Source organism: Coptis chinensis, chromosome 9 (assembly GCF_015680905.1).
Source record: "Coptis chinensis isolate HL-2020 chromosome 9, ASM1568090v1, whole genome shotgun sequence".
NCBI classification, from domain to species: Eukaryota; Viridiplantae; Streptophyta; class Magnoliopsida; order Ranunculales; family Ranunculaceae; genus Coptis; species Coptis chinensis.
Window position 1 is genome coordinate 43,274,118 of NC_141464.1, and position 11,370 is coordinate 43,285,487.

The window sequence follows — 11,370 nt, forward strand, 5'->3', positions numbered from 1 at the left end:
TGTCAAAACGACCGGCTCGGAAAGAGATTTGCAATGGTCCAAGCCTTCACCTAATCAGACGAGCAGAAGTGGACGAAAAGTCTGTTGAAGCCGAATCTAGCTGGAGAGGCCTTTTTGGACTGAAAGAATTGGGTTTTGGGCCTGATTCTCTGGCCCAAAATATGGCTCCAAGCCCATGCACGATTTTTGGATCTGGATGTATAAAAACAAAAGCTTAGCTCTTTGTTAATGGTAGATTAATTAGTAAAGAATTAGGGAAGATAGGTTAGAGTAAAAAGTAGCCATTAAAATAGCTTCTAGATCTAGATTTGATTGTTTTAATTAAGTTTAGTTTCAATTCAAATTCTTGTCTTAGATTAAAACTATTAGAATCATAGTTCTTCATTAGTATTAATAAATAAATAGCTATTTGTTAATTTCGATTTTGTCATTTCCAATTCTAGATCTAATTTCAATTCCTGTCCTTATTTCATTTTAGTCATTAAATTAGATTTCATTATTGTTTAAATTAAGTAAATTTCGAATCTTGATATTATGTTTAGTTATAATAATATGGAAAATGATGTTTTGATGACTCAAGGCTAAAACCTCCATTAGAGGGGTTGATGAAACCTTGATGAAAACTTAGTTGTTTAGTATAGAATTGGTTGTAGAATCTATTCCACTCTAGAAGGTCGTGTTTCGCCATGAGAATGGGTGGACGACCTCACATGCTAGTTAGTATCCGGTATTATTGCCATGAACACTAGGGATTAGAACTCGAAATTCTCGCCGTAAGAACGTGAGAATTGAGATACAACATTCTACGCTAGGTTGTTAAGTTGGATTCGAGGTGGATTCAATTCCCCTCTAATCCTTTATCTAGATTCAAAAACAATCATATTTCCATAGCATTCGTAGTTTAAATTCAAATAATCAATTTCATATTGCATCGTAGCATAACATTTCGTAAAGCTCTCATTAGACTTAAGACTGATTTCTTAGACTTAGAAAACAATCCATGCTAGGGAACTAGGAGTGGAACGAACTTCCTACTCCACTTAGTGCAATTCGCATCGAGAGTAGAAGCTTTGATAATTGAGACTCGTAAAACAACAGTTTTAGTTTACTTACGGATTGAATTCATCGTTGAATTTCGTAGGTAAACTATTCATTTTACGTTTATCAAATGGCGCCGCTGCCATCTTAGTTGCACTTTAGCATTGTTTTCCTTGTAGAAGTAGTCATTTTAAAGTCCCATTAAACCCACCCACCCTTGTTTGTTTCATACTGTGGTTGCCCATTTCAGCGTTGACAAATTCCGCGAGAAAATACCGCGGGCGGCGCCAGCTTCAAGGAGCGCGACCAGCGCTATGTTCTTGGAATTTCGTCTACCATCGAAGCGCCAGCGCCCATACCAAGCGACCAGCCAAACACTGTAATTTGAATTTACACCGAGCGACCGCCCCATTTTGGGCGACCAGCGCTAAAACACCGTTTGAATTTGACAATTACTTTCGAGGCCACCATACTTCTTGTGCCGACGACATGCCTGTGTTAAATTTTTCGGTTTCGGCGGTTTGATTCAAACTTTGATCTTTCATATTTTTCAGTGTTCTAACCTGCTCTATACACTAAACAAAAGCGTAAACAAGACGCTATTCATAAAAGCGAAGCAAGGACCTTCGGTATTCCTTTCTTCCACACCTCGCATCTCCTGTTAGAGGTTTATACTAGTATATCGAGAATTGTTTGGAGTGTTGCATGTTTAGTTAAGCTCGACTTAGTCTTGCATGAGAATAAGGTCTGGTCGAACAAAAACACCTAACGTAAATACACAACAACAGCAACAAACAAATCTATCTAGTATACCACACACTACACCTCTAGCTACTATTTCACACACACCACCGATATAATGGGGAAGAAAGAGAGACTCCTCTCTCGACTTCTACAAAGCCTTGAGCGATAGCCCCAAATCTTGCATCGTTCTAGCAGACCCAGCGGGGGATTTCAAAATCCCTCCAAATATTTTTAATTTGTTACCCGTTTTCATGGTTTAGACCATGAAAAACCTTATCATCTATCGCGTAGGATTGAACAAGTCCTAACAACATTCCACCATCCTACGGTTGGTACTCTTTCAACAAATTAAATTAAGGGTATTCCCTTTCACCTTAGAGATAAGGCGGCGTCTTGGTTAACTGCCCAAAATCCTAATTCTCGTGGACTCGTGGGCTAAACTTGTTCACTTGTTTATGGAACATTTTACCCACCCCTAAAGACGGATGAGATGCTTTCCAAGATTCATTTCTTTCGACAAAATCCTCATGAATCATTTTCGAGGCTTGGAATCATTTCACCGATCTGCTTATAGAGTGTCCCTAGCAAGCAAAAGACTAGTTCGTGCCTTTTTCAAAAGAGTGTCCACACCATAACCTAGCAAAAGACACGTTAGTTCGTGGCTTTTCAAAGGACTTTTGAAATTAAACAACATCACCCCATAAAAAGAAGTCCTCCCCATGACAAACCCATAATGAATGGGGTAGTTTTCTTAAGTAAAGGAGCCCCGGAGGCTTATAAATTTTAGGCGACTTTAAAAACTCCATGATAAGAGCCCAAATAATAACCATACTTTTAGACCAATTATGTGAGGTAGTTAATCTTGATTACGATTTTTATGTATTTCAGGGCTTCAAAGTCAATAGTTCTACTTTGATGAGATAAAGGAGCAATGGTTGGTTTGGAAATTAAACCAAGATTCAAGAAGCTTAAAACTTTGTAAAGCCTGAAAAGTCAAAGTCACTAAAAGGTAGAGGCCAGAACTTCGAAGACCATATCTTTGGACTCGGACAGACCTTGGAATTGGGCCTAATGTCAAAACGACCGCTCGGAAAGAGCTTTCCAATGGACCAAGCCTTGAATCAGAGGAGCAGAAGTGGACGAAACATCTGTCAAAGCCAACTGCAGCTGAGGAGCCCATTTTGGACTAAAGAAATTGGGTTCGGCCCAAAACATGGCTCAAGCCCATGCACGATTTTTGGATCTGGAAGTATAAAAACAAAAAGCTTGACTCTTTGTTAATGGCAGTTAGGTTAGGAAGCTAATGTTAATGGAGTTTAGGGTTAGAAAAAGTTAGATCTAGATTAGTTAATTACTTAGTTTTCATTCCATTAATTAGTTTCATTCTTTGTTTTAGCTTAGTTATTTAAATCATTGAATATCATTCATTAGATAAATAAAATAGTTGTTATTCATTCAATCATATCTTGTTCTTATTGTTCTATTAGATAAATAAAGTTAATTAGTTCTCCATAATCTAGTTTCATTTTCATTTATTTATTAGCTTAAATCCTTAGATTTACTTATTTGTCATTATTAGTTTAATTCAATTAAATTGCATGAGTAGTTTCAAATTGAGTTATAACAAATAAAGTTCAAATCTTTATATTATGTCTTGTTTAGATTCAATTGTTGGGAATGGTAGAATAAAAATTCACATCAAATCATTACTCTCACCATTGTTCCTTTTTGGGTTTGATTAGTTGAATTCAATTTAAGTCTTGAGGGTTTAAGGTGGAGCGAATCCTTACTCATTATATTGCATGATTATGACTTGAGAGTAAGAAGAATTGATTTAAACGTAAGAACGGTAGGATTATGTATTAGTGTTGTTAACATGATATTAGGATTCTACTATTTTTACATTTATCACTCCACCACACAAGGGCGAGTCGTCGGTAATTTTAATAATTATAACAACCAAGTGCAACCTCGACAAGGTCAAGCACAAGGTCAAGGTAATTATAATAATTATAATGCTAATAGAGGTATCGTTCGGTCAATAATAATTATCAAAATCCACCCATAAATAATTCACGTGAAATAGTTCTGTCACACACACCACTTTCGTGACTACTACACCCACACAACCGGATCGCCTTTGACACCTTCATACAAGTGAGCCAAAACTTTTCCAAACCATGGCTCAATCTAACCAACAGCTTCTACAATCCGTTAATAATTTAACCCAACAGTTGGCTCAAGATAAAGCCCAAACCAAAGGTGTGTTGCCAGGTCACGCAATACCTAATCCTAAAACAACAAACACAGCCTTTGAGGTAACCGATAATACTAGTAATAAATATGAAAATGTAGGTGAGATAAATGTCATCACCACTCTCCGTTCTGGCAGAGTGGTTGATAACAAGGTAACTATACCTATAGTTACCCCACCAGTAGCCCCTACACCTGCTATTTTACTAGATACTTGAAATAGAAACCGAAGAGCCTACCCTTTGTAGAGGTACTAGTTACAACACAACCTAAGAAACAGAAAAGCCACGGTTAAACATCCGGTGATACCATTGCTAAATATAGACGAAAACCACCGTTTCCACAAAAATTAGCCATGTTAACTAGGGATACAAATTACGAGGAGATTAGGGACGTTTTCAAGAATCTAACTATAAACCTTCCCTTCCTCGAAGCTATTAAAAAGCCACCACATCATGCTAAGTTTCTTAAGGAATTGTGTACTACTAGGCGTAAGACAAATATACCAAAAGAAGCCTTTTAACGTAACAATTCCCAACCTTATCGAAAATAATGGAATTGTTAAGTACAAGGACCACAGGTCGATCCTCTTGTCTGATGCACCTTAGGAGATTCCTATCTGACGACTCGTTATTAGACACGGGGGCTAGTGTTAACTTACTCCCATTTTATTTGTATAGACAAATAGGTCTAGACAAGATGCAACCTACTAAAATGGCGTTGCAATTAGCTGATCGGTCTATTAAGTATCCTAAAGGTGTAGTCGAAAATATCTTTGGTAAAAGTTCGGGATTCTACTATCCGGTGATTTTGTAGTCCTCGATCTGATAAGTCGCTAACGACTCTGTCCGATCATTTTAGGGCGTCCTTTCCGGCAACCGCCAATGCGCTCATTAATTGCCGTGATGGTTCAATGTCCATGTCTTTTGGCCATCTTGCTTGTTGAAGTCAATGTTTTAAAACAAGGACCGCGATTACCCGATTAGTCTATGGATGGAGAGGTTAGCATGATCGAGAGCTTCGCCGAGATTATTTCAACAACACGTTCCCCGATAATCATATTCCCAAAATTCTTTCCTTTGGAAAGTCGGACTCAACATTTTCATTCCTACACTAGTCGATACACATATTATTGATGAGGGGCGGGATAGATGACTTTCTCAAAGATGTAGAGGACTACCATAGTAATGTGGATATGACCAATCTAGATGAGGAATTGATGAGTTTCTTCGGTAGGTGACAATTCACCCTATCAAGAACTAACTTGCACAACATCCACCTCGACTCCCCTCCTTCCACCCTTTCAAAGGAATCTCGAGTTTGCACTCGATCCTTTTGTTTCTCCCTGTGCTTCATAATTTTTAAATCCTCCTAGCAAACGGATACTTGAAGGACAAACTATTTGACACCTTCATTTTCAGAATTGAGACAAGTCCCTACACACACAATGAATGATGAGTTCGGTTGCTAAAACCACATCCTCATTGTTAATGCAGCTGTCTTTCTACAACTTATCCATATCCACCATATTCTCCACAACCATTCACTTTTCCACACTTATTTACTAAAACACCCACGCATTCAAAAATTAAAAAGAAGGTGCATGATAGGTTACACAATAGGGTTATCCGACTTCGTTTGGATTCCACTAGGCTTTTCGTCGTAGGAAATCTTGGTGCTTGATTGTGTTTGGATATGTTTTCTATGATATTTATTTATGGAATGATCCACAACTATTTAGGTTGTTGATATATGATCAACTGCTGCATGTTCATACATATATTTTAGATAAAGTCTCGAAAGTATCGACTATAAACGACTCAATTTCTGTGTTTGGTGCACTTCCTTTCACTTTAATATAATGGTGAGTGCACCATTAAGGTAACCGGGCCCTCCCTATGGAGTGTGTGGCTGTAAGTACCGGATCCTAAGTCCACGGTTCACATAGTTCACGTTTTCCACTCTTGCATGTTTTCTCCGGATTTTTTGAGTCATGTTTTTCTATGGTGTGAATTATGTCTTTATTGCTTATTGTTTTTCCTTCTTAAAAAAAAATAAAAATAAATAAATAAAAAAATAAATAAAAATAAATAAATAAATAAATAAATAAAAAAATAAAAATAAACATAGTAATCTAGGAAGTCTCGAAATCGACTTTAAAAGACCCATTTGCTAAAACAAATTTTCTAAGCCGTTGTAAAAATTTGTTTGGGGTGGGTGTTAAATATTTCCGCATACTAAAAGGTTTTATGTCCAATTAGAGTTGCTTAGGCCGTTTTATTGTATTACGATTCGGATTGACATAATCTATTAATTTAGAGTTCATTCGTTCGCATAACTTACGTCATGCACACACTTTGAGGCGTTTTCCACTATCTCGTATGTCATCTGAAGTCGGAATAGAGTGTTTTATGGATCATTGGATAGGAAATTCTCTCCTGATCATTTCCATATCTCATTCACAAAAATCGGACCGGTAACGAAGCGGCAATTTTGATTTGAAGTTCGCGAAAAAAATCGAAAAAAATCAAAAATTTCGATTTTGGGCTTGGGCCCAACCCGCCCAAACCAGCCCACCGACAGCGCGACCGCGCCCTTACCTTCACCTACAGTTCATCGTTTCTTCCTCCATTCCGCCATTAACAAAGCTCCAAAACCTAAAACAAAATAAAAATTAAAAAGAAAATACAATAAACCCACGCCCAAAATCAAATCCCAACCCAAATCTTCTCTAAAACAATACCACCACAACCCCCACCGATTTCCATCACTAAAACCCACCGAAAATTCATAATTTTTGTGCTGCGCCGCCACCACTCCACCACCACCACTGTTGCTTCAACCGGCCTATTAAAATCCCACCACCACATCACATTTCAACCCTCACTCCATTCCAAACACTAGATGGCTCAACAACGCCGAATTTTACCGGAGCAAGTTTTCACTGCCGACCACTTCGCGCCGTTTTACGGTGACGAAATGGCTAGTAGAGACTGGAGTAGTTTGTGGTACTCGACCGAAGCCTTCTACCACGAAGACTTGGTCCGACGGTTCTACAACACCCAGGGAGTTGGAGGGGAGTAGGATTTTGTGTTGGTAAGGAAGAAGAGGAAGGAGTTGACTACTGGACTGTTGGCTGAGATTCTAGGCATTCCGCCTAGAATCCATCTGGATGCCACTTTACAGGAGCCCCAGTTTGTGAGGGTAGAGCCTTTGATGGGCGTGATCATCATCAATAGGAGCTACAATACAAACTCCCATTGTGTTCGGGCAGCATCCTCCGGGACCAACCCACCGGGCTCACGATTTCGGTGGATTAGTCGGAATGTCCTAGGGAAGGACAAGGTCGATGACATCGGTTACGCCCTGCCTCCACATCTTATGGGTACTCCAGGGAGCGAAGTACGATTTCTGTATCTTGGAGTTTTTTGAGCATGATTAGGGGGTCGGAAAGTCTTTGGCACCTCTTCCATGTTAATTACCAAGATCATCTTTGAAGATGAAAGCGACTCCGTCGTCGATAGGATTTACATTACCCTGCACCGTAACCCGCGTATCTATAGGGAGTGTGTCCAACAACGCTGGATATTGCCCGCGGATAGGGAACAGGATGAGATAGAGGAGGAGGATGAGGATGATTCGGAGGAGGATGAGGAGGACGTGACTTGCTTTGATACGGATGCCTTCCAGAGGTGTTGGTCTGATGCAGAACGCATGGCTATGCTTCATAGGGGCATCGTTCACTAAACACTATCTGCGGACCTCCTCCGACTCGACAGGGACTATTCATCACAACTTCGATCCGCACCCGGAGAGAGGATGAGAGATGGGAACAAAGCGAGGGCTGAGATGGAAGCCCGGCCCCGGTTTAAGTGGATATGCTTGCCGCGCTTCCCACCTCATCTGGACTACGCTTACGAGGACACAGCTCACGAGGCATGGCGTCGTCGGCGAAGGACGACGACTGCTGCTGGACCTTCGGGGGAGCCGAGGAGCCACCACTAGAGTGTGTGCCCTCCGCCACCGATGGCGAGGTGTTTAGAAGAGTGTGAGGATTGATAGTGGTTGTTGCTTTATTTATTTTTGTTGTTTTATTGTAATGTAACTTTTATTTTAAGTAATTTGAATTTTGTAGTGAAAGATACTCCGAATGAAAATTTTAATATAAGGGGTTATTTTCAGTATGTGTGGTTGTTTCATATTGATCCCACCTTCCCAACTTGTTTGGGGGTGGTTTTATCAATTCAAGCTTTATTTTTATATAACCCTAGTGTTAGAATTTATTCATGGAGTAAGGTGAAAATATGGCCGTTTAGGCATATCTATGATTGAGAATCATTGTAGGATGAAATCTAGATTAAATAGGTACATTCAATCATAAAATCAACCTAAAAGATATTGGGTTTGAATTAGAATCAAGAAAATGAGTTGTTTCCGTTTTAGGGTTTGGAAATTTTAGGATTTCCGAAAATTCCCTTAAATATTTTTTGGCAACTTCCCGATCCGTTTTAGCAACTTAAAACCTATATAAACTTCATACATTCTACACTCACAACTCACACTACATCTAACTTCCATCACGCACCCTTCACACCCGCGATTCCCACGTTTAGATCTCCATTTTTCGCAAATCTGCAACTTCGGGCGCTCGCTCTACACTTCCGACGAAAATTTTGCTCGAGGCCCCAAGCCAAGTCAAAAGCGACTTCGTGCTCAAACACTGGAATTCAAAAATACAAAGAGCGACTTCGCCCTAGTTAATGTTGCCTTTCGGCTTTGACTTCCGTGGACCAGAAAAATTCCAGTTTTCATGAGTTGTGCCGGTTGTTTTGCAGCTGTTCCAGGGCGTAGTTTTGAGATGACATCTCCTATAATAATACGGAACAGTCTTTTCGAAGATTTGTTCCAAAGCACTACTTCACGGTGCTTGGTTTTGTGAGGTGATCACATCGTTGGCTGGGAACCTCTTATGGTAAGACCGGTGAACTTTATTCTCCAAAGACTTGCATCTTATTTTTATAATAACTGCATTTTCTTTGAGAGACCGGATGGAGAACAAGTGTTCTCCATCAACATTGACGATGAACCAATGGAAATTACCAGGTTCTTGCTAGCATTTGTTCTTGGACTTGCTATGCCCGCTGAGATACAAGACCCATGGTGATATTGGGTCGATAATATGCATGTCTACACTTATGAGTTTTTGCCGCGAGGCTTATGGGGCAGGCATTTTCCGTTATTGAGGACCAAGGGGACTATAACGTTGCCCTTGGTAGCCTTTGTCCATGAACATAGGAACTGTTATGTTTTGGATTATGCTAAACATTTTAGGGAATGGCATTTTTTCTTACGTGAATGGCGCCACTTGCGGTGTTTTCCTTGCTTTAGCCACGGGGCGCTTGTTCTATGACCTTCCCGAACTTTGATGTCTAGTTTAGCACGAGCCCATACCATGAGGCATAAGTACCTTCTTATGCCTGTTCTAATTTCACGTATTATGCTATGTTTCTTTCCTGTTTTTTGTACATGTTTCACGGATTGGATTAGGATAGACACGGTGCGACCCACCAATAGTATTATTCGATCTTTCCGTGCAATGACTTAGCAAAGGTGGTGGATACAACCTCACCAGGTTGCACCCTACACCCCATCAGACCAAGTGGCACTTAATAGGTTAGCAACCATAGATGATAAATGGCGTGAAACCTGGCAAATTATCATAGCATGGCAGGACGCGAAGGAGCCTCACTTCTTTATAGAAGTAGAGGATGACAAAGATGACGAATAACAGCGGGAGTGGAGGTAAGTTTTAGTTTCTGTTAGTGTCTGCTTATGTCCCAAGCAATTTAATTCTGTTAACCCCATAATGGGTGGAACTCTTATAGAGTTCGGGTCGGTTTTATTTCCTATATTAGTGCGTTCTAACCTTGTTTTGCGGATGTTTCTGAATTTCACGCCGTTTCAATGGTATTTTTCCTACCCTCTTTATTTAAATGCTTTGAGGACAAAGCATGCTTCTTGTTTGGGGGATAGAAACCGCGTGTAATTAAGACATCTGCTAGGATATAAATATGTATAATATGCATTTGTTTTCTAGTTAAAATTTCAAAATTCAAAAATATAAATAAATAAGTTATGCTATACACTTAGGAATATTGGTATTGTTTCTTTCTCCATGCTCTTAACAATCTAGAAGTCTCAATGTGAATAGCTTTGCATCGAGAATAATTGTTAGAAACTTAGGTTAATATGTAGGTAATAATCTTTGCATCTATCTATAAATATATTACCCGAGTATCTATGATTGTTAGCGATAAGTTTCTGAAATCTAGGCTAGAGTACTTATTCTACAAATCCTGTGAGAATATAGCCTAAAGCCTTATATGAGCCAAACATTTGAGAAATGACACAAGGGAGAAGTAAAATCGGATAGAGAAATCACACGTCCACTTGCTTGATCACTAAACCATATCCTAAAGAGAGAATTTAGGCCCTTTTTGGATCGATATAGCTAGAAATTCTGACCTAAGTATATTTTTAAGCTAGTAAGCCCCATCGAGCCTTTCATTAGCCCCTTCCATAAACCACAATTCCTTTACCCCGTTACAAAAACAAAATAAAGAAAAAAAAAAAAAAACCTACCCAATTTAGAATAAGTCCGAGAATAGAATGATGAAGAAAAGAAGAAGAGAAAAACTGTGTAAACAAAAATTAGTTAGTTGCTTGAGAAAAATAAAAGAAAAAGAAGTTTCCATCCAAAGAAAAGAAAAATAAAAATAGAAATAAAATAAAAACTCCAAAAATAGAATAAAAGGGAGTCAAAAGCCAAAGAAAAGAAAAAAAAAAATATGGCTAAGGATGGAAACAAAGTGTAGAAGCAAAAAGTAAATAACAAGGTTTCTCTAGTTACATAATATGAAGACTCTATTATCTCAGGACTTGTCCTTTTGAATATCCATTTCCTTCCTTCTTAAACCATCTCCTAATCCCTGTAACACCTAATAAAGACCTCTAGCTCAATTAGGAATAGGTTAGTGTGATAGTAAGTGGCGGATGTGTTTGATCGACTCGAACTTCCTTGTTGTCATTGAGATTTTAAGGTAAAGTGTGCCCAATGTACATTAATCGGAGTAGCTTAAACTTGAGTGGAAAAAATCAGTGTTGTTTCTTGACTATTATTGTGAGAACCTACTTAAGGGCCGCTTATTCGAAGTTCTCAGAAACAAACCTGCTAAACATTGTATAGTACTACTCATTGTGTATATGTTTATTTTAGATGATTGATTATTATGCATATATTAACTTAGGTTTCTGACTTGGTTATTCTTATTCAAT